General features: G+C 39.6%; 1 protein-coding gene and 1 non-coding gene across 8 annotated transcripts in view; one reads left to right on the forward strand and one right to left on the reverse strand.

Annotated features, from left to right (window-relative positions):
• Window positions 1-24,275, forward strand: part of Tfdp2 (transcription factor Dp-2) — a 129,428-nt gene that overhangs the window by 4,177 nt on the left and 100,976 nt on the right. For all 7 annotated transcript variants that reach the window (XM_031346172.1, XM_031346168.1, XM_031346162.1 and 4 more), the window contains exon 2: window positions 1,370-1,413. The gene's annotated coding sequence lies outside the window, so the exon portion shown is untranslated. The remainder of the gene's footprint in view (window positions 1-1,369; window positions 1,414-24,275) is intronic.
• On the reverse strand, window positions 15,447-15,553 carry LOC116073996. Its single transcript, XR_004111990.1, has one exon. It is a non-coding gene; the product is annotated as a U6 spliceosomal RNA (small nuclear RNA).

Genomic DNA, 24,275 nt, shown 5'->3' on the forward strand with positions numbered 1-24,275 from the left:
AGACAGCTGTAAATACTCAAGTATGGGCTAGCACTTCTCACTAGAGAACCAACTAAATAGGGTCTTGCTATTTTCTTCAAACTCAATTGTTTTTTTGGCTGAAATTCTAGGCACAGTCTACCATGCCTAGTCTTGCCAGTTCTCTTTAATGACATTTATTTATATGTGTATTCCTGTGTGGATGTGCCTATGTGTAGGCACCTACATTGATCAGAAGAGGTCATCAGATCCCTAGCACTGTAGTTATGGGCAGTTGTGAGCCTACAAGGGCGCAGGGAACTGAACTCTGTCTAGCCCTCTGCAAGAACAGAAACCACTGCTGAAAGATGGAGAGATGGAGAAACCATCTCTCCATCCCATGAATTTCTACTTAGATGTATATTGTTAAGCAGGCTTAAAATTTTAAAAAATATATACATTATACACATACATACATATGTTTGTACATACGAACATACATCTGTACACAAATACATATATTCCCTAGACAGGGTTTCTCTATCAGACCAGGCTGGCCTCACAATCACAAGATCTGCCTGCCTCTGCTTCCTGAATGCTGGGATCAAAGGCATGCGCCACCATCCTCTGTCATACATTAATTTTTAAGGCTTACTTTTATTTTTTTAAAATTATATGTATGTGATTGTGTCTGTGTCTGTGTGTTTCCCTTTGAGTGCAGCTGTCAGAGCAAGCCAGAGGTGTCAGACTCCTGAAGCTGGAATTACAGACTGCTGTGAATAGCCCTGTGGAGATTGAACTTGGGTCCTTTGCAAGAGTAGTAAATGCTCTTAATCACTGAACCATCTCTCAGTTCCAAGCAGAGTTCTTTGTAACAAAATATTTAAGCTTTATTTTTCTCTTGCTACATTAAAGGCTTGACTTATTAGAAATTAAATTGGTGAAAGCAAAAAATAAAGAGGAGTATTATGAAAAGACATAAAACGTAAAAACTGTGGAAAAAGCACTGGCAGGATAGTTCAGGTAAAGGCTTTTGCCGCGTGAACCTGATGTTCCACATGGAGGGGAAAGAAGAGCTGACTCTACACAGGTGCCGGGGCATGTGTGCTTCCCCCAGGACAGGCTGTATAAATGTAAAAACTATTGAAAGAAAAGAAAAAATTAAATGTATTTCAGAGGGATGATAAAAATACAATAGTAATCATAATGGCCATTTCTGTTACTAGTCATAATACTTCATAAAGATGCTGTGGCTAATGCAGCTGTTATCAACAGGGATACGGGTATGCGTGGTAAGTTAAATATGTAACCATGAAAATGGTGTGTTTAAAAACGAGAGGTTGTATATGTCTCTTATAAAAACAAAAAATACTACATAAAAAGATTTTTTTCTCTCTGCACTTTGTTCTAGGTTTCTATGGAAATAAGCATTCTGACAAACTGCTGAAGAGAGAGGTATGTATGTGCATGTGTTTGTATATCCATGCCTATACTTATGTAAATACACATACATGCATATAAACATATGCATATATGATAAAATCACTGTACAGAGAAGAATTTGAAGGTTGTTTTCCCATCATCCAGGACATTGAAGTATGAGTCATGTCAGCCTGGCTACATAGGAATCTTGAAGCTAAACATTAGATTGGGTGATATAGTAAGACTTTATTTTTTTTACTTTATTTATTTATTTATTTTTTGGTTTTTCGAGACAGGGTTTCTCTGTATAGCCCTGGCTGTCCTGGAACTCACTCTGTAGACCAGGCTGGCCTCGAACTCAGAAATCTGCCTGCCTCTGCCTCCCAAGTGCTGGGATTAAAGGCGTGCGCCGCCGCCGCCACCACCACCCGGCAAGACCTTATTTTTAAATACATACATACGTACATGCATACATACATACATACATGCAAAGAATGAATTTAACTCATATTGTTCTTGGGTGAAAACATTTTCTGAGTTTTTTGGTCTGCATGTGTTCATGTGTACCTGCCCATGCAGGTGCTGGTGCATGTGTGTGCACACATGAATGTAGAAGCCAGAGGTGGGTGTCTCGTGTCTTCCTCAGTCATTTTGCAGTTTGTTTTTTTGAGTCAGTCTCTCACTGAACAGGGAGCTCACTGACTTGTCTAGACTTACTGTTCCCTAAGCCCTGAGGCTGCCTTGCTGATGCTGGGATTGTATGCACATGCAGCCCTTCCACTGGGTCTGAGGATTTGAGAGCAGGCCCCCATGTTTATACGTAAGCACTTTATACGTAAGCTGTCTCACAGCTTTCAGTTTTTACTTCTGTTACAGGAAGGATAGAGGAATTTTTGGTTTGACATCTAGTTGGTAGGATTCCTACAGCAGTAGGCATATATTGTAATGGTTCCTCCCTGCCCACCTGACTCCATTTCTGTTATACTGGTAGCCACTTGGATGAATTTATAATTAATCTGTATCTGCTTTGAATAACCAACCTATTTTTTAGTGACGTGCTTATGTGTAAAATCCCAAGCCTTCTTTCTCCTTTCTTTCCTTCCTTCCTTCCTTCCTCCCCTCCTTAAGATTTATTTATTATTTAATGTATGTGAGTACACTGTTGCTGTCTTTAGACACAACAGAAGAGGGCATTGGATCCCATTACAAGTAGTTGTGAGCCACCATGTGGTTAGTGGGAATTGAACTCAGGACCTCTAGAAGAACAGTCAGTGCTCTTAACCACTGAGCCATCTCTCCAGCCCCCGTCCTCTTTTTTTCCTTTTCCTTCCTTCCCTCCCTCCTTTCTACCCCCTTCCTTCCTTTCTCTTTTTTCTTTTTCCTTTTTCTTTCTTTTTTTTTTTTTTTTTTCTGAGACAGGGTCTCACTATGTAGGTAGCCTCAGCTGGCCCAGAACTTCCTATACAGAACAGGCTGGCCTCAAACTTACAGAATTCTGCCCACCTCTTCCTCCTGCGTGCTAGGATTGTACAGTGAGTCACCATGCCCAGCTCTAATTTGTACGTTGTGACATCCACTGTCTCAGTTACTTTTTCTTTTCTTTTTTTTTTTTATTGTGATGAAATATCTGACAAAACAAATTAAAGGAAGAGGTTTATTTTATGTTTAAAAAGATTTATTTTATTATTACTTCTGTGTAATATGTGCTTGTGTTTCTGTCATGTGAATGTGGATATCTGCAGAGTCCAGAAAGGAGTGTCTGCTCTCCTGGAGCTGGAGTTATGGGAGATAACAGCCACTTGCCGTGGGTGCTAGGTGCTTATCTAGGTTCTAGGTCCTCTGGAAGGACAGCGATCCTCTTAACCACTGAGACATTCTTCCAGCTCCAGGAAGAGTTTATTTTGGCTTACTATTTGAGGCACAGTCTGTTACAGTGGAGAAGTCACTGCAGCAAGAGCTTGAGGCAGCTGGTCATGTTGCAGCTGCAGTCAGGAAGCAGAGAGCTAGCTTTCTACCTGTTATGCAGCCTGGAGCCCATCCCAGAGGATGGTGCTGCTCCCAGTTATGAGGGGTCTTCCTACCCCAGTTAACCTACATCTTGTCAGTTTGGCACAGTTTTCACAGACTAAATCTTGTTGGTGTTGGGTAGCTCTCCAGTTAGGCACTCTATCTTGTCTACTCTTACTCTGTGTCTTGATTATCTTGTGTACATTTCTGTATTTCTTTCAAAACACAGGAGATCTGGTGTCCAAAATAAGGAGAGTAGTAGGCTGAGTTTAATTTCAGAATTCTGCTAGGCCTAGTGGCCTTGCCTTTTTGACTTTTTATGTTAGTATTGGACTACTTTAAATTGAACGGATTTTAAATCTTCCTAATATCTTTGTTCCTGGAGATAAAACCATCTTAAAAATATTTGAAGTGGTCGGGCGGTGGTGGCACTTGCCTTTAATCCCAGCACTTGGGAGGCAGATGCAGGCGGATTTCTGAGTTTGAGGCCAGCCTGGTCTACAGTGAGTTCCAGGACAGCCAGGGCTACACAGAAAAACCCTGCCTCGAAAAACAATAAAAAATATTTGAAGTGGAGGCTGGAGAAGCACCTCAGTGATTAAGAGCACTTGCTGTTCTTGCAGAGGACCTGGGTTCAGTTCTCAGTACCAACATGGTAGCTCACAACTGCCTGCAACTGTAGTCCCAGGGGATATTGCATCCTCTTCTGGCCTCCAAAGGCAAAGGCAAGCACATAGTGTAGATACATATATGCTGGCAAACATTCAGATGCATAAAGTACATAACTCTTTTAAGAGCACATGTGCTCTTCCAGAGGACCAGGGTTTGAGTCCCAACATCAACAGTGGCTAACAACTTTAGTTAGGAGATTGTATGCCCTCCTCTGGCCTCTGCCAGTATTACATACATGCAGGAAAAACATGAATATACATAAAATAAAAATAAATAATTTATTTTAAATTAAAATACTTTGAGGGGTTGGAGAGATGGCTCAGCCAGCTTCCTGGTCTGCCAGAGTTCCTGAATTCAATTCTCAGCGACCACATGGTGGCTCACAACCATCTATAATGGGATCCAAGTCACTCTTCTAGTGTGTCTGAGGACAGCTGCAGTGTACTCATATAAATAATAAATAAATAAATCTTAAAAAAAATACTTTGGGGCTGTAGAGATGGCTCAGGGGTTAAGAGCATTGACTGCTCTTCCAGAGGTTCTGAGTTCAATTCCCAGCAACCACATGGAGGTTCACAACCATCTGTAATGAGATCTGATGCCCTCTTCTGGTGTGTCTGAAGACAGCTACAGTGTACTCATACATAAAACAAATAAACCTTTTTTAAAAATTAAAATAATTTGGAGGAAATATGATATATTTTAAAAACTCTGCATTTAATAATCATACCAGTTGATGAATTTTTTAAAGATTTATTTATTTATTTATTTATTATATATAACTACACTGTAGCTGTCTTCAGATACCCCAGAAGAGGGTATCAGATCTCATTACAGATGGTTGTGAGCCACCATATGGTTGCTGGGATTCGAACTCAGGACCTTTGGAAGAGCGGTCAATGCTCTTAACCGCTGAGCCATCTCTCTAGCCCCCAGTTGATGAATTTTCACTGAATATAACTACCTGTCAAGACCAGAGGCAGATAATTACCAGCACTCTTGTAACACCTCTGTCTAGTTCTGAGCCCTTTCTTCCCAGGGAGACTATATTGACTTAGGGATGGGTTAGATCTGTATCCTTCCCTCTTTTTTAATGTTTTTTTTTTTGGTTATAACCCTGGTCCCTCTCTTCCTCCCTTCTTTTTGCTCTCCCTCCTCCCTTCTTTCCCCCCTTTTTCCCCCTCTCTCTTCCCCTTCTTCCCACCTCTGCAGTGCTGGGAATACCAGAGCTTTGCACATGCTAGGATATGCTATATCTTTATGTATATATAAAGATTTATCATTTTATTTTTATTTCTATGTGTGTATGCATGTGTGAATGTGTGCTATGTGTGTGCAGTTACCCTCAAGAGGCCAGAAGAGGGTGTTGAGTCTCTTGAAGTTGAAGTTACAAGCAGTTCTGAGACACTTATATAAGTGCTGGGAATCAAATGTGGGTCCTTTGGAAGAACAGGAAGCTCTCAACCACTGAGCCATCTCTCCAGCCCCAATAATTTTTTTTTTTGAGACAAGATTTCAAGCTGGCCTTGAGCTCACTGTAGAGCCAAGGAGGACCTTGAACTTCTGATCCTTCTCCCCTCTCCTTCCCCATGCTGGGATTACAGGCCTGAACTACTATACCTGTTTTGTTTTTTGTTTGTGCTGGGGATTGAAATTAGAGCTTTATTCATGCTCTAATTTCAGGCAAGTGTTCTACTAACTGAGCCCTATCCCAGCCCTAATGTTCCACTTTGAACTCATTTTAGGTCATAGAAAGTAGAAAAGAAAGTTAGGAAAGTAATGTAAAATGTCTGTGATGGTCATTATTCCATTTCCACTAGTGTTAACAGGTTTTTGTGTATGTTGTGCATGTATGTTTTCCTGTGTATGTATGTATGCAGCAAGCCCCAGCATCCACCTGTTGCAACTCCCTGCCAGTGCTAGGGTTACAGATGTGTGCTTCTGTACATGGGTACTAGGGATCCTAAGTCAGATTTTCATGCTTTGTGATGACTAGTGTCTCACCAGACTGGATATTAACAGTTTTACATAACTGTAGCAGAGTCATGAGATGCATAATGTTTCAGTTAGCAGCTGACTATATACATGACAGTGGTCCTATAAGGGTATTATGGTGATAAAAATTCCTGTCACTTAGTGATGTAGTCCATTGTAGGTTAACACCTTATTTGTGTATTGGTAGAGGTGCTAGTCATAAAAGAATATAATGCATATAATACATAATACTTGATAGTGACAATGAATCATGTTACTGGTCTATTTAGTACATTATGCTTTTTCATCATCATTTTAGAGTATCTTTATTCTACTTATTGAGAAAAAGTATACTGTAAAACCGTATGCCTTGTTATGCTGCCCCCAGCCTGAGAGTTTGTGTTGATCACGAATCTTAATTGCATCACGTGTGCACATTCATATACGTGCACATGCACACAGTATTACCATAGTGTGGAGTTTGTACCATCTAGGGTTTTTTTTAATTAATTTATTTATTTTTATTTATTTTATGTGTATGAGTACACTGTAGCTGTACTGATGGCCGTGAGCCATCATGTGTCTAGCTGCTGGGAATTGAACTCAGGACCTCTGCTCTCTTCACTGTAGCTGTCTTCAGACGCACCAGAAGAGGGCGTCAGATCTCATTACAGGTGGTTGTGAGCCACCATGTGGTTGCTGGGATCCACACTCAGGACCTTCAGAAGAGCAGTCAGTGTTCTTACCCACTGAGCCATCTCACCAGCCCCACCATCTAGGTTTGATTAGCTCTGTGATAATGTTTGCTTAACAGACTCACCTAACAATGTAGTTCTCAGAATACTCTTTGTTTAGCTACATATAACTTTGTAACCATCAAGAGTGCAATGCTTAATTTTTTTTATTTAAAAATTTTTAATTTTAAAGAATTTCATGTTTGAGTGTCTGTATATAGGTATATATATATATACATATGGGTGCGGATGCCAATGGAGGCCAGAAGGTGATGGATATTCTGAAACTGGAGTTACAGGCAGTTGTGCATGGCTGATGTGGGTGTTGGGAATTGAACTGAGGTCTTCTGGAAGAACAGCTCTTAAGCACTGAGCTGTCTCTTCAGCTGGCGATGGTTAATCTTGATCACCAACTCCTCAGGGTAAGAAATGCCTAGGGAGAGCTGTAGTAATGGCTCAAAGGTTGAGGGTTCATGTTTTATTAGAGGACCACAGTTGAGCACCCAGCACCCTCACCAGGCAGTTCTCAAGAGACTGTAAGTCCAGAAGCTCCAAGGGCTCCAGTACCCACCTCTGATCTCTGTGGCACCTGCACATGAAGACATACACACACTGAAGCAGAGCTGTTCAACTAACGGCAGCAGGAGGCAGGACAAGAGAGTGCCAAGAGTGGCTCCCTTCTTTTCACCTCTTGCTTTATCTCTAAACTAGTAAGCACCCACAGAACTGATGGATGTTTACATATATATTTTTGTGGTCCCCTCTCTTGAATTTGCTTTGAATTTTGAGTATTTTCTGTTCTGGAAACACATTGTAAAAGGGCGCCTGCAATCTAGACTGGCCTTGAGCTTGATAAATAGTTGAGGCTGGCCTTGAATTCCTGATTGTCCTGCTTCTGTCTTCTGAGTACTGGAATTGAATGTGTGTATCACCATACCTGGCTGTTGGAAGGGTTGAATGTCTGTTGAAAGTCAACCTTTTCTTTTTTAAGCTTTATTTGTTTTATTTATATGAGTACACTGTTGATGTCTTCAGACACACCGGAAGAGGGCATGCTATCTCATTACAGATGGTTGTAAACTACCATGTGGTTGCTGGGACTTGAACTCATTACCTCTGGAAAAGCAGTCAGTACTCTTAACTGCTGAGCCATCTCTCTAGCCCCCTCCCCCCCCAACTTTTTTTTAAGACAGATTTCAGTGTCATTCAGGCACTTTATAGTTAGAATAGCCTTGAACTCTTGATCCTACTGTCCAAATTCCAAATTTCTGGGATTGCAGCTATATACCACCACATGTAACTTTGAAACTCAACTTTTGAAAATGTCTTTATTTCCTCTGAGTTTAAAAAAAAAGACTTTTAAAAAATGTTTATGTATATGCATATGTCTTTGTGTTTGTATGCCCATGTGTAGGTACCTGAGGAAGGCAGAAATGGGCATCAGTTCTCCTGGAGCTGGAGTGCAGGCAATTGTGACCTGTAATGTGGGTAGTAGGAATCAAGCCTAGGTCCTCTGCAAGACCAGCAAGTGATCTTAATACTGAGCCATCTCTCTAGTTCCCCACTGGCATTTTGAAAACCAATTTGATATTAGGGTTTGATACTAATCCTCCTGAGTACCTTGAGGGAGTTACTTTGTTTCTAGCATTGTTGAGAGATCTTGTGTAGTATGTCATTCCTTTGTAGATAATCTGTTTTTCTTTCTGCCTGCTTTTTGGTCCAAGGTTCACCCCCTGACCAATACCAGGGACCAAACCCAGGGCTTTTTCCATGCTATCCCAAGCAATCACTTTACTGTTGAGATATTAACCTAGTCCTTTTTTTTTTTTTTTTAATAAAATACATGTAACATAAATTACTCTCTCAACTGTTTTTAAGAACACAGCTGTTCTTAAATAACCAGCTGGTGGTAATGCACACTTTTAATCCCAGTACTCAGGAGGCAGAGGCAGGCAGATCTCAGAGCTGGAGGCCAGCCTAGTCTACAGAGTGAGTTCCAGGACAGCCAGGGCTACACAGAGAAACCCTGTCTCAAAACAAACAAATGAACAACCCCCAGTCAGTGTTTTCAGGTTTGTTCATTCTGTGGTGCAGTCACCAACCACCGTCCTTCTTTAGTAGGTCTTTTATCTCCCAGCACTGAAACTCTTTAATAGTTCCCTGTTTTATTTTTCCCAAGGCCCAACAGTACCATCTTATTTTATGATGTCAGCTTCTCTAGTTACTTCATTAAGTCATAAAATGCTTATCTTTCAGTGACTGGGTGTTTTCACTTGTGATAATGTCCTTAGGCTTCATTAGTGTTACAGCATATATGAGAATTTCATTCCTTTTTAAAGCTCTTCCTTTTTAATGTAGTATTACATTCCACTGTGATTATAATTTCGTCTTTCAGTAGATACTTAGCTTTTTTCTACATCTTTTTCTTACCTACTGAGATTACTGCTACTTTGGACATGAATGTTTAAATATATGTTGAAGCAGGATATGGATACATGCATGTGCATATATGTACAAGGTTTGATCATTCTGTTGGGTGTGAGTTGGTATCTCATTGTGGTTTTTTGTTTTTTTGTTTTTTTGTTTTTTTCTGGTTTTTCGAGACAGGGTTTCTCTTTGTAGCCCTGGCTGTCCTGGAACTCACTCTGTAGACCAGGCTGGCCTTGAACTCAGAAATCCACCTGCCTCTGCCTCCCAAGTACTGGGACTAAAAGTGTGCGCCACTACCACCCGGCTGTGGTTTTGGTTTGTATTTCACTAATGATTAGTGGTAGTGAGCATTTTTTCGATGTTCTTATTGGGCCTTTATATATATTGCATATTTTTCTGTCTAAGTCCTTTGTGTTTACCATCCTCTGTTAGGTGGATTTGGCTGTGTTGCCCAGGCCGGTGCCTGACTTATGTGTGTGTGTACATGCTTGTGGAGGCTGGAGGTTGACATTTGGTGTCTTTTTCACTTTTTTTTTAACCTTATTTTTTGAGGTAAGGTCTCTCACTTAACTGGGAACCAACAGTTTGGCTAGGCTGACTGGGCAGCAAGTATCAGGGCTCCAGCGGTCACTGTTCATCCACTGTGCTGCTCATTCATTACAGGTAAATTACTGACTCAGCCATCTTGCTGGCCCCTGTTAGCATGTTTTTGTTGAACATAAATTCAGTTTTCATTGAATACAGTTTATCCTTTTGTTTGCCTGGGTTTTTTTGTTTGTTTTTTGGGTTGGTTGGTTTTTGTTTTTTTAAGTATTTCTTATGTAGCCCAGAGTGTCCTTGAACTGACATTTCTTCTGTCTTAGCCTTCTGAGTACTGAAACTATACAAGTGTGCCACCATACTCAGCCCAGTTTATCAGCTCTTGTTCCTACGGCCATATGTACATGTTTTGCTTATGACTTTGGTGTTTCCTGTTTTGTTAGTTTCTGTATTTCATGTTATAGTTTTTCCTCCACAGGTGAAACCCTTTGGTCATTTGTTGAGGATAGAGAGTGAGGCAGTGGAACGCTGGTAAGGACTCTGTCCATGAAAAGCTGTCAGATCCAAGGCTTAGTGCAGTGTAGCCCAGTCATTGCAGGTCTTTTCCTTGTGTGTTAGTTTCTTGGAAAAGGACCACCCTACTCTCTTGTTAAACTGTCATTGTTCTGGAAGCTGGTGAGAGCTGCAGTGTTGAGTGTGAGTTTTTCTACTCTGTGTTGAGTAGCCTTGTGTTTATTGGTGTCTGCATTTCTATCCAGGTTAATGACTTTTCATTTATTTTGCCTTCTGAGATGGTCTTAGGCAAACCAGCCTGGTTACATGTCCTAACTCTCCTGCCACTACATCCCAGGTGCTAGAATTACAGGTCTGCACCCGCATACCTGGCTATTTCTTTAATAAGCTCTTGTTTCTTGTCTTTCTGTTCTAGAACCATTATGTCTGTTTTCATCTTTAGTTTCTCTATATCTGATTTAGGATTTTTTCTTATTCTCAAATCCTGTTTTTTCTTGTTTTTTGTTTAGAGACAGTATCTCACACTATAGTTGAGGCTGGCCAGCAATCCTCTTCCTTCAGCTTTCTTTTTTTTTTTTTTTTTTTTTTTTAAAGATTTATTTATTATAATAACACTGTAGCTGTCTTCAGATGCACCAGAAGAGGATGTCAGATCTCATTATGGGTGGTTGTGAGCCACCATGTGGTTGCTGGGATTTGAACTCATGACCTTTGGAAGAACAATCAGTGCTCTTACCTGCTGAGCCATCTCACCAGCCCCCATCCTTCAGCTTTCTGAGTGCTGGAATCATAGGGCACTTTCTTCCCCCATTCCCATGGTGCACGTTGATCATATTTATCTCCTCTTCCCCTAATCCTTCCAGACTCACCTCTACATCCCTACCCATGCAACTTTTCTATCTTTTTAAAACCGCATGAGGTCCAGTTTGTGCTGCTCCAAAAGTGACATGTGGGACTTGCACTGGAGTGTTAACCTACCTGGGGTCACGCCCTTAAAGAAGACTAACTCTCCTGCCCCAAGAAGCTATCATTGTCAGTGTCTGTTCAGCTGGGGGACTTTGTGCCCACCTGTTCCTCTCCTTGCTAGGATTTTGCCTGGCATGAACTTGTACAGGTCTTGGCATTCTGTGAGAATCACTGTGAACTCGTATGTGCACTGCCCTGTGTGTCTGGAAAGCACTGCTCCCTTACAGTCATCTCATCCTCCAGCTCTGACACTCCTTTTGTCAGTCCCTCTTCCTCTGTGATCCATTAGCTGTGCAGAGAAGGGTGTGTTGTGTAACAGTTCCTTGGAGAGAAAGCCTCTATCTTGGAAGGGAGCTAATTAAGACAGGGTGTTCTAAAGGAAAGTAAAATATTCCATTTGTAGGGAAGTACATTAAGCTCAGAAAATAAACAACCCAAAGGTTTCATGAAGCCATTGACACTGACCAGATTCAGCAAGCTCTTCCTCCCCAAGCTTATATAAGCAGTCGGGACTGCTGAGAGATATTCTCAGAGCAGCTGAGCTGCTTAGAAGACTCTCAGATCAGCTAAACTCCTGAAAGTGATATTCTCCAACCTGTAGAGCTACTTGCAAGTTGTGTAGTGAACTCCAGGTTTCCAGCTTTCATGAGCTGTGGTGAGCTCTTGGTGATGTAGCTGTCTTGGAGTCATTTCTGCTCCTGTAAGTAACCCCAATAAAACTCATTGGTTCACCACGTCGAACTTTGGTAGTATTCTCACTTTGGTTTGTTGTTAGTTCCTTATCTGGGGCAAGTGTTTGTTCACATCACTCCAAGAATTGTGTCACATAACAGATGATATAGTTGTCCCATTTAGAGCTGAACCACTCCTTATTCTCTTATTCTCTATGTTGACCAGATGTGGATCTCTGTGTATTGATCAGATCTGGGTCTGTATGTATTGATCAGATATGAGCCTCTATTTTAACTGTTATCTATTGAGAGAAACAACTTCTCTAATGAGGGTTGAGAGATGCACTAATCTATATGTATAGCAATAAGTCAGTAGGAGTCATTTAAATACTGTGTCCATTAAGCAGAATAATAAGAGTAGATTTTTGCTGGGCAGCAGTGGCGCATGCTTTTAATCCCAGCACTTGGGAGGCAGAAGCAGGTGAATTTCTGAGTTGGAGGCCAGCCTGGTCTACAGAGTGAGTTCCAGGACAGCCAGGGCTACACAGAGAAACCCTGTCTCGAAAAGACTAGATTTTCCCCCAGGACCTAAAACCTATCTAGCTACAGATTTTTGGCCCTAGAATGGTGTCAAATATGGGTTCTGTCTTATAGGCCTTAAATCCAGACATATTGATGCCTGTATTGCACCAATGGGCATGCCTTTCCAGAGCTAGTTTACTGAGTTCGCTGCTGGGGTAAGATTGATGATTCTATTTTGTTTTGTTTTTGTTTTTGTTTTTGGAGCATACATAGCACCTTCTCTCATTATGAAAGTTGGCCCAAAGGGATGAAGCTTCCAAGGTAGTACTAGCTTCATTTTTTTATGGATTTTTTTAAAGATTTATTTTATTTATTTTATGTGTATGAATACACTGTACCTGTACAGATGGCCGTGAGCCATCATGTGTGTGTCTGCTGGAAATTAAACTCAGGACCTCTGCTGGCCCTGCTCGCTCTGGCCCTGCTAGCTCCGACCCCCGCTTGCTCCGCGTAGTTCACTGTAGCTGTCTTCAGACGCACCAGAAGAGGGCATCAGATCTCATTATGGGTGGTTGTGAGCCACCATGTGGTTGCTGGGATCCAAACTCAGGACCTTTGGAAGAGCAGTCAGTGCTCTTACCCACTGAGCCATCTTGCCAGCCCCAGTTCCATTTTCCTTACCAACCATGGGTACTTGACAAGGTGTATAGTACTAGGCACAAAGTACCTCCTATTGAGTGGACTGTTGGTTAGTGTCAAGATGTAAGTACCACTGTTGATCATGCTTGTCATGTATTGGTTCATAAGCACCAGTTTTACTTTATTTTAATTTTACTTTATTTTAAGACAGGGTTTCATATAGCCCAGGCTGGCCTTAACTCTATAGCCAGAGATAGCCTTGTGCTTCTGAACATCTTGCCTCTACCTCCTGAGTGCCAGGATTATAGGTATGTGCCACCACATCTGACTTAACTGTGGTGGGAATAGAACTCAGGGTTTTGTCTATGTCAGGTAAATATTCTACCATCTGAGCTACATACTTGGCCTTGATGTGATCCTTAGGCCCCTTAAAAAATACAATAGCATAATATTTTTATGTTATTTATTTGTTTGTTAAAGAAACTTGAGCAGGTGGCAGTTAGTGGGGCAGAGGCAGGTGTATTTCTGTTAGTTCTAGACAGCAAGTTTTAGGATAGCCAGGGCTACATAAGAGAGGCCCTGGCTTGAAAAGAAAGTACAAAGAAACCTAAAGCAAATACATAAGAAATATGAAGACCAGGATGATGACTGTTTCTGCAGAGAAATAATGGGGTGGGTTGGAAATAGGGAAGTAAAAAAAGGTGCTGGGACATGGCATTTCAGTGTCCGGTTTTGTTTTTGTTTTTTGTTTGTTTTGTTTTATATCATTTGACTTCTCTTTTTTGCCTTGATAGTACATTGACAAATAAAGGTAAGAGAGAGTTACATGGCCAAATTTTCTATCTCCATCTGTCTTTCTCTTAAGTCAGGGACTTGCTGTGTAGCTCAGGCTGGCTTTGCACTTATGAGTCTCCTAGATTAGTTTCCAAAGTATGAAGTTACAGACCCATACCACCATATCTGATTCTTTTTTGTTTGTTTGTTTTTTGTTTTTGTTCTGTATAGCCCTGGCTGTCCTGGAACTCACTCTGTAGACCAGGATGGCCTTGAACTCAGAAATCCACCTACCTCTGCCTCCCAAGTGCTGGGATTAAAGGCGTGTGCCACCATCACCCGGACATATCTGATTCTTATTGCATGTGTGTTTGTGTATAATGTGAGTGTGTATAATGTATGTTTGGGTGTGCATGTGTCATGGCATGTGTGTAGAGGTCAGAAGATGGCTTTTGGTGTCTGTCTTCCATTAGTTTGTTTGAAATCAGATTTCTTTGTTTTTTTTCATTGCTTTGTAAACCAGACTACCTGGCTGAAGTGCTCTGATCCTCTTATCTTGGCTTCTGCTCTCACTGAAGAACTACTGAGATTATGAACATGTGCTATGCGCTTGGCTTTATGTTGGTTCTAGGGATTTGAACTCCAATCTTCACTGAGCTATCGACTCTAGCCCTTACTTCTATTTTAAAATGGCAGTAGACTCAAGAAGTTGTACACTACTACAGAGAGGTTTCACATACCCATTGCTCATCTTCCTTCTTGTGATAACATATGAATTACTGCAGTAGATTGTCAAAACCAGAAAAACTCAGGACCTCTCAAAGAGCAGACAGTGAATGCTCTAAACCACTGAGCCATCTCTACAGCCTTTTATATTTTTAATTTATTTTATTTTATGTGCATAAGTGTTTGTCTGCAGAAATGTCTGTGTGATACATGAATGCCTGGTGCCTGTGGAGTCCAGAAGATGGCAACAGAATACCTGGAACTGGAGTTACAGATGGTTGTGAGCTGCCATGTGGCTCCTGGGAATTGAACCCAGGTCTTCTGGAAGAGCAGACAAAGCTTTTTACTGCCGAACCATCTTTACAGCATAGAGAGATAAATAAGTAGATTTAGATTTAAATATTTATGAACAGACTATTTTCAGGTACTAATAATATAGTTTATTTTTTTGGAATATAAACAACCAAAAACAAATACATTTTAGTAAATTTTTATTTATTCTACTTATCTAGTGGTGAGAACTGTGGATGAGGTAAGGGGACAAAGTTTGAAAGAAGTTTACTCTGTGTGTGTGTGTGTGTGTGTGTTTGAATTTATTGCTTAAAAATTGTGAGCATGTATAAGCTCTTTAATTAAATTATTTATTTATTTATTTATTTATTTATTGGTTTTCAAGACAGGGTTTCACTGTGTAGTCCTGGCTGTCCTGGAACTCACTCTGTAGACCAGGCTGTAAATTATTTTTTTGAAAATGAGTGTATTATGGAACTTTCTTTCTTGAAATAGGGTCTTGTTATGTCCCCTACTGGCTTGGAACTCTCTATGTAGCCTCGGGAGTCTTCTACTGCGGCTGAACCTCCGGAGTGGTGGGTGTGTACCACCAACCTATCTTTTTTTTTAAAATATGGAATGCTTCACAAATTTGCATGTCATCCTTGTGCAGGGGCCATGCTAATCTTCTCTGTATCGTTCCAATTTTAGTATATGTGCTGCCGAAGCGAGCACTCTTTTTCTTTTAAACAGAGTCTTGTTATATGTCATTTAGGCTGTTCTCAAATTTGATCTCAGTCTCTTGAGCTGTGGTTTTCAATTTTCCTAATGCTGTGATCCTTTAATACAATTCCTCATGTTGTGGTGACCCCCAACTATAAAATCATTTTCATTGCTACTTCAGAACTGTAAATTTTGCTACTGTTATGAATTGTAATGTAAATATCTGCTATCCCAGACATCTGATATATGAGCCCCAAAGAGGCTGCAACCCACAGGTTGAGAACTACTGCTGTTAATTGTTAGAATTATACTTAGGAATATATACTTGTTCTGTGACTCATTGGCAATGAAAGAATTACTTGCTATGTACCTTTTTATATATCTTCACATTCTGTTTATGTATTTTCTTAAGCTTTTATTATCATTAAGTAAGAATATTGAAAATGTTGTTAAGGATTTAGCAACATACCAGCTTTTCCAAAGATTGAGAGAGAAATTTACTCCAGGGAATTTATATGGTAAAGTAGAGAAGTGCTCAATGCTCTTTTTTTTTTTTTTGGTTTTTCAAGACAGGGTTTCTCTGTCGCCATGGCTGTCCTGGAACTCACTCTGTAGATCAGGCTAGCCTCAAACTCAGAAATCCGCCTGCCTCTGCTTCCCAAGTGCTGGAATTAAGGGCATGTGCCAACACTGCCTGGTTCTCAGTGCTCTTTTATGTGAAGTGGATAGTTAATAATTGCTTTGTTTAACATACAGGAAGCCCTGGTTCCATCTCTAGCACTGCCTCTAATCCTAGCATTTGGGAATTGAAGGTAGGAGGATCAAGAGTTTAAGCTTGGCTTAAACCTTGATTATATAGTCAGCCTGGGTTCTCTGTGACACTGTCTTTTTTTGCTTGCTTTTTAAAAGGAAATTAGGAGGCAAAAACAAGTAAGAAAGTAGAAAAGAGTATAGTGATTTACTACTGTAATCTTAGCCCTTGGGAGACAGACAAGAGGAGGTTGGAGGCAGTAAGAAAGGGTTTCATGCCAGCCTGTGCTCTATAGCAGTATCCAATCTCCAAATAAAATAACAGAAACCCAAATGTCATTGATATTGCTATGTTTGTTTGAAGGAATTAGAATGTAGGGCTGGCACGATAGCTTAGTAGGTAAAGGCACTGGTGGTCAAGCCTTAGGATCTGAGTTGATTCCTGGGATCCACAAAACAGAAAGGAAAAACTGACTCCTGAAGGCTGCTTTCTGACCTCTACATAAGGGCTGTTTCCATGCATTCTGTCCTCCCTTCATCATACACAAAATAAGTATATATACAAATGTAGTAAAATTGTAAATAATTAGGACACAAATAAGTTTTAGACTTTTGGAAACCTGAATTTCTTGTTCAGCTATTACAGTTGTTTATCTAAAACCTTTGTTCTGCTTCCACTAATCTGAAAAGGGACATTGTTCTGTATGACCAGGCTTCTAACCCATCTTTTAGCACCCCCTCCCTTTTGTTCTATGTTCTTCGTCTGATTTTCCCCCTGTGCTGTAGTGTAGTTACCCTTGGCTGTAGTGTACCTCTTTCTTCTCTCAGCCAGCATTTGCTAGGATTTTGTTTACTTAGTGCATATCTATGTTTTGTTGTTTTGGTGCTTTGTTCAAACTCAAATTTAAGTCTTCTGTAAGACCACCATGTTCTCATTTATCTTTTTTCGTTTGTTTGTTTTTCTGAGACAGGGTTTCTCTGTGTAGCCTTGGCTGTCCTGGAACTCACTCTGTAGACCAGGTTGGCCTCCACCTCAGAAATCCGCCTGCCTCTGCCTCCCAAGTGCTGGGATTAAAGGCGTGCGCCACCACCGCCACCTGGCTTCTCATTTATCTTTTATGTGTATTTTGGTAGTTGTATTAATTGTCATTAAGTGGTTAATTGTGAAGTTCACTTGTAGATGGATGTTGTCATAGTTAAAATGTAAGCACCATGAAGGCATAGACTAGTCATTGCTTTCTATGGCACCTTTAATAGTTGGCATTTAATGCTTTATCTTTGCTGTTCGGTGTTTGATACTTATCTGATGATCAGGAATAATTTATTTAATAAGTAAATAAATTAATAAAGCTAAGGTAACATTTTTGCATCATTTTAGTATATATATATGATATTATTGTTTTTTTATAATATTACAATATTAACCAGGTTTTGTCATTGTAGGATTTGTGTAAAAGCTTGTATAAATCTGGATTTAAAAAAATAATTAAAACATAAGCAGTGAACATAAAAATAATTCAGTTTCTTTCTTTTTAAACAATGTATAGGCTGGATGTATGTGGTGGTGTACATCCTTAATCCCAGTACTTGGGAGGCTGAGTCAGGAGGATCTCTGTGAGTTCCAAGACAGCCAGGGGAGATCCCCCCATCTCAAAAGAAAAGAAAAGAAAAGAAAAGAAAAGGCATAGTGTTAAGCTGAGATTGTAGCTTAGCAATAGAATGTTATTTGAACATATGTAAAGTCCTTGGCTCAATCCTCAACCTTAAGAACAGGGTTATTACTTATTTTTATTACGTTAGTTTTTTTGTGTGTGAACATGTATGCATTTGTGTGGTCGTGTGTGTGTGGGCGACAAGTGTGCTGAGGGCAGAGGACAGCTTGTTGGAATAGTTTCTGTGCTTGCACCTTGTGCATTTTGTGGCGTGAACTCAGGTTGTCTGGCTTTGGAGTAAACACCTTTACACAATGAGCCATCTTGAAGGTGTATTACATTTACTTACTTGATGTTTATGGGCGTGCATCTGCTCTGGTGTATGTGTGGAAATTAGAGGACAGATTTGGGAAGTTGATTTTTCTCATACCAACTCAGGTCGTAGAGCTTGGTCACAGGCCTGTTGAACCATCTTGACTGACCAAAAAATAAAAGTTTGAAAATTTGTCCCTTCATCAGTTGTACTATTTAGAAGGAATGTCATGTGTGCTGCTTTCTTTTAAGAATTTATCTGGCCAGGCAGTGGTGGTGTACACCTTTAATCCCAGCACTTGGGAGGCAGAAGCAGGAGGATTTCTGAGTTTGAGGCCAGCCAGGGCTATACAGAGAAACCCTGTCTCGGAAAAAAAAAAAAAAAAAAAGAAAGAAAGAAAGAAAGAAATTTATCTGTATCACGCTGATCTGCATTTGAAACCAATGTAATATCAGCAAGGTTACATTCTCATTCAGAGAGAGAGAGAGAGCAAAGCCATTTTCCCGGTGCTACAGGAGAATATTTCTGTCTCCATCTTCCTAGAAGCCCACAAAGGCATGTTCTTTCAGACCTTGACTTTATAGTTTAATTTTTTTCTGCATGCAGAGCAGTGGTTTGTCTTGGGACACCAACAAGTTCCTTTTACTGTACATACAAGTGATCTATCTCTAAGCAAGATCAAGTGAAAATAATTATCATTTAAAGGGGGGATATGAGTTATAGAGGTAAGGCACTACGCTTGAGGTCACAAAGGTAAATTCAGGCATAAAGGATTGTCTGTTTTTCACTTATTCAGATTATTTTTATCACTGAGGACTTATGCACATATATTTATAGTTAGGTTATAATCCAAGATTGATGTTTTTGTGACTGAAATTATCTCATTTTGGGACTCTTTATCTTATATGTGTGTGGTTCAGGGACTGAAACATTGGGCTTTGTATATGCAAGGCAATTATGCTTCCACTGAGCTTTGTCCTTTTTTTTTTTTTTTTAATAATGACTGCTTTTCTTTTTTTTAAATTTATTTATTGATTTTATGTATATGAGTACACTGTAGCTGTACAGATGGTTGTGAGCCACCATGTGGTTGCTAGGATTTGAACTCAGGACCTTTGGAAGAACAGTCAGTGCTCTTAACCGCTGAGCCATCTCTCCAGCTCGAGCTTTGTCCTTTTTACGTCCATCTGTCCGTCTGTCTGTCTGTCTCTTTTTCTCTCTCTCTCTCTGTCTGATGTGTATGGGTGTTTTTGCCTATGTATGTCTGTGCACCATGTGAGTACCTCTGCCCACAGAGGCCAGAAGAGGGCACTAGAACTAGAATTACAGACTGCTAAGAGCTACCATGTGGGTGCTAGGTTGAACCCAGATCCTTTGGAAGGGGAGCTAGTGTTTTTAACTCTAAGCCTTGTCTTTAAAAAAATGAATTTTTATGTCTTATTCATTTTACATTAAGAGTAAAATTAAGCTGAATGCAGTGCTTATGCAAATAATCTTAGTACTTAGTAGGGATAGACAGAATGTTTAAATACAAATTTGAGACCAGTGCAAGCTACAAAATGAATTCTGGATAGCCTAGAATGAAGAAATTGAGATTTTTCTCAAACAGTGAAGTTAAATGTTCTCTACTACAAATATATTTTACATTATAACTTTTGAAAATTACCAAAATACAAAGGGCTAGAGAGATGGCTCAGAGCTTAAGAGCACTCTGGCTGCTCCTCCAGAGGTCCTGAGTTCAATTCCCAGCAACCACATGGTGACTCATAACCATCTATAATGAGATCTGGTGCCCTCTTCCAGCATGCAGGCATATATAGAGGCAGAATACTATACATAATAAATAAAGAAATGGCTGGTGAGATGGCTCAGTGGATAAGAGCACCGATTGCTCACTGATCATGAGTTCAAATCCCAGCAACTACATGGTGGCTCACAACCACCCGTAATGAGATCTGATGCCCTCTTTTGGTGTGTCTGAAGACAGCTACATTGTACTTATAATAAATAAATAATAAATAAATCTTTAAAAAAGAAAGAAAGAAAGAAATCTTTAAAAAGTTACCAAACATGAGTATGTTGTTCTAAAATCCTTTTGTTTATTGCGATGAGACTATGATACTCAGAATTCTTCTTGTAGTTTATTGACATTTCAGATATATGTCTGTGCTAAATATTTGTCTTCATTTTTTTCCACTTCTAAGTTGTATTGGATAGATTTTTCATGTATTTAAAAATACTCATACTGAGCTCCTACTGTGTGTGTGTATAGTATATATGTATGTATATATGCATGTATACATATATGTGAACTAAATGAGCAGAACCCCTGTCCTCATAGAATTTACACTTTAGTTGGCAGAAATAGGCCACAGTCTGATAATCACATTAGTAAATATATTATGGCAACTCAGGGTATGCTATGAAAAGAGAAAGTGGCTGTACAGTAAGTAGAAGCCTCTGACCTCGTCTAGGAAGAGGAAAAGGGATTATTTTTCTTGAGGGGAGACATCTGAGAAGAGATCTGAAGAGGAATTTATCAGGTAAAACTCTCAGACAGAGAAACAACCTGTACAGAGTCCATGAGTCGGGGGAATAAGTTATATGAAGAGTTGTAAAAAGGCTAGGAAAGTAATAAAGAGGTAGCCTGGTATGTGAAGGGACTTAGCGCAAGGTTGATGACTTGAGTTTGATCCCACATGGTGGAAGAAGAGAGCCAGTTCCTTTAACATGTGTGATGTGTCACGTGTACCTACACACACACACACACACAGAGTAATGATACCTTATCCCCACTTAAAGGTACTGAAATTGGATCAATAAGGTATATGGGCCGTGGACTGGCAAGATGGCTCAGCAGGTAAGAGCACTGACTGTTCTTCTGAAGGTCCTGAGTTCAATTCCCAGCAACCAGATGGTGGCTCACAACCACCCATAATGATGCCCTCTTCTGGTGCATCTGAAGTCAGCTACTTATGTATAATAATAAATAAATCTTTGGGCTGGGGACTGAGCGAGTGGAGTTGACTTACATATCATAAATAAATAAATCTTTAAAAACAAAAAAGAACTGAGGACACAATTTATACCAGATTACACTCCCAGTTTGTTGTTTATTCATTAATTCATGTGTTTATGTATGTATTTTTATGGTGCTGGGTATTCAATCCAGAGTCTCTCACATGCTAAGCAAGTGCCATACTACTGAGTTTAATGTCTTTAAACTTTTAATCATGAGATTACTAAAATTAGTAATGCGATGTTCTGTTTGAAGAACTTTAATTTTGTAGCTTCTTTTACTGGCACTATTAGAATTCTGTCTTATATGCTGATAAAAGAAGCCTACAAATTATTATTAAAGTGATTGCTTGCTTTTTCCTGAATTTTAGTTAGTATGTTACCTTGGGTTTTATGTTGGAGCCTCTAAATTGTGACTGGAATGTAAAAGGGCTTGCATGTTGAGACCATCTGTGGGAGCTACATTGTCTGAAAGTTGACAAGAGATCATGGCAGATGGTGAGGTCAAAAGATTGACTTTTTGAGCTTAACATAATGTGCTCATGAAGCTGGAAGAAGAACTTATGTTTTTAACTAACAGACTTGGAGACAGGCAGGAGTGTGCAGTTGTTGAGTTTGGATAAACATCATGCATCAGCACACATGGCTGGTTTATATCTGAGACTCACCAGTATTACCAAAGATAGCAACTTCTGAAAATATTCCGTGTTCCATTATCTTCTTGACATTTTGGAAAGTTTAAAGTCACATATGAAAAATTTTCAGGTAATTTTAACATTGGTCAATACAAAAGGAAAACAAAATCTTTTAAAAGCATTTAAGATACTTAACCTTTTTAATTGTAATTGAAAACATTTCTTCTTCTTTTTTTTTTTTCGTTGTTTTTTTGGGGGGAGAGGGGGTTGTTTTTTGTTTCGTTGAGGCAGGGTTTCACTGTGTAGCCTTGGTTGTTCTGGAACTTGCTCTGTAGACCAAGCTTGTCTGGAACTCATAGAGATGCACCTGCCTTTGCCTCTCAAGAGTTAGAATTAAAAGCATGTGCCACCACTGCCCAGCTTTTTTCTGTTTTAAAATTGCAATTTGTATTGTAGTTTTATTTCTCCTTTATATAAATTAGTCATTATTTACTTTGGAAGAAGAAGCATCAAGTTTTCCTGGGGAATAAGCACTGATTTCCCCCCGACATTGATTGCTTATACTTTTATTGTGTTTTATTGACTTTATATGTGTCATCTTACTTAATGTAGTATAACTGCCTTTAATACGTGACAGAAAACAGAAATTGAGGTGCAGAAATATTATGGTAAATTTTTTCCATAAACATTTTGGCTCCTTTGGCTTTATTTTAAGCATTCATCATTTAGGCAACATTTAGAGATTTCGATCTGTGCTGATCTCTGCTAAGAAGATACAGAGAATACTAAACAGGATTGCACTTGGCTCTGTCAGGTTCATTGATCTGGGCAAACAACTTTTTTGTTGGTTGTTTCTTACTTAGTCTTCTGAAATAGTTAGATTCTGTTAACCTCCTATTTTTTTTTTTTCTGTTTTTTTTCGAGCCCTGGCTGTCTTGGAACTCACTCTGTAGACCAGGCTGGCCTCGAACTCAGAAATTCACCTGCCTCTGCCTCCCAGGTGCTGGGATTAAAGGCGTGCGCCACCAACGCCCGGCTAACTTCCTAATTTTTTAACTATCCTTCTCTCTATATGATACTGGGGATATAACCCAGACTCCTGGTAATTATTGAACTACATCTCCAGCCTTTTGTCACTTTCTTTTTATTTGCTTGAGTACTGCAGTGCTGTTGAGAAGCCTAGTTTTTAGGAAGTGTGATACAGTATTGAATACTGAGCACAGAAGTGAAGCAGATGCATAGAGACAAGCAGCTGTAGTCCTTACAGCCATGCTCTGGGCTCAGTGATCCTTGAAGCCAGACCTGCTAGCTTACTTCATTAGTATCTGTCTATGTCTGTTGGCAGCGTTAAGTGATCTGTGAGGAAGGAGAAAAGAGCATTTTAGTGAGCACATTGCCACCTTCAGCGTTTTAAGCAAGAGAAAAATAATAGGGAATAATATTTACCCAGAATCTATACATAGAAAGCTCATAAAACTTGATGAGTTAAAATCATATCTTCTGTGGAAAGACTTAATTTTCTGTCATAAATGTATTTTAGTAGGTTATAAAGTAATCTAATTTTTTGTTTTTTATTATTATGTATATTTGTGATGTTATTTTTATCTTTTAAGTATTTTAGTATATTTTATTTGAGAATTTCATATATGTATATAATGTATTTTCAGTATTCAGGTGCTCTTTTCTATTTTATGAATTTCTCTGATACTGCACTGAGTCCAGTTCATGCTGGCTGTATGTGTAGGAAAATTGAAAAAGACATTTGTATTTGTTAGTGTGTGTGATGTGTGTGGGTGGACATGGCGCAACCCGCATATGTAGGTCCCTCCTTCTACCTTTGCTTAGATCTCAGGGCTGTTCAGTAAATACCTTCACCCTCTCATCCGTCTCTGATCAGGTGTGTTTTAGCTCAGGCTGCTCTCGAACTTGCTGTCATCCAAGGCTGGCATTTAATTATTGATTTTCCTATCTCTACATTCTCAGGTGTATCTTTTTTTTTTTTTTCATCTTGCGTGCCTTCCTTTTAACCCTAGTGCTTTAAAATCTATATTAAAATTTAATAGACTTCACTTCTGTTTTAAGATAATCTAATATTTGTTTACTGAGTTACTTTTGAGGCACAGTTTCACCATGTGGCTTAGGCTGGTCTGGATCTCACTATGCTACTATGTCGCCTAAGCTGCCTCACATTTGTAATTTCTCTTGCCCCAGCTCCCAAGTAATGGTATTATAGACATGAGCCGCTGTGGTTGGTGTGGTGATTTTAAAAGAAAAATTATATGAGGCTCTCTCTCCCAAAATCAAATAAACACACAAAAATGAGAAGAGCTACAGAAGTAGGGCAGAGAACTGCTGAACGCCTTTGC

This window comes from Mastomys coucha, unplaced genomic scaffold (assembly GCF_008632895.1).
Source record: "Mastomys coucha isolate ucsf_1 unplaced genomic scaffold, UCSF_Mcou_1 pScaffold23, whole genome shotgun sequence".
Taxonomy (NCBI): Eukaryota; Metazoa; Chordata; class Mammalia; order Rodentia; family Muridae; genus Mastomys; species Mastomys coucha.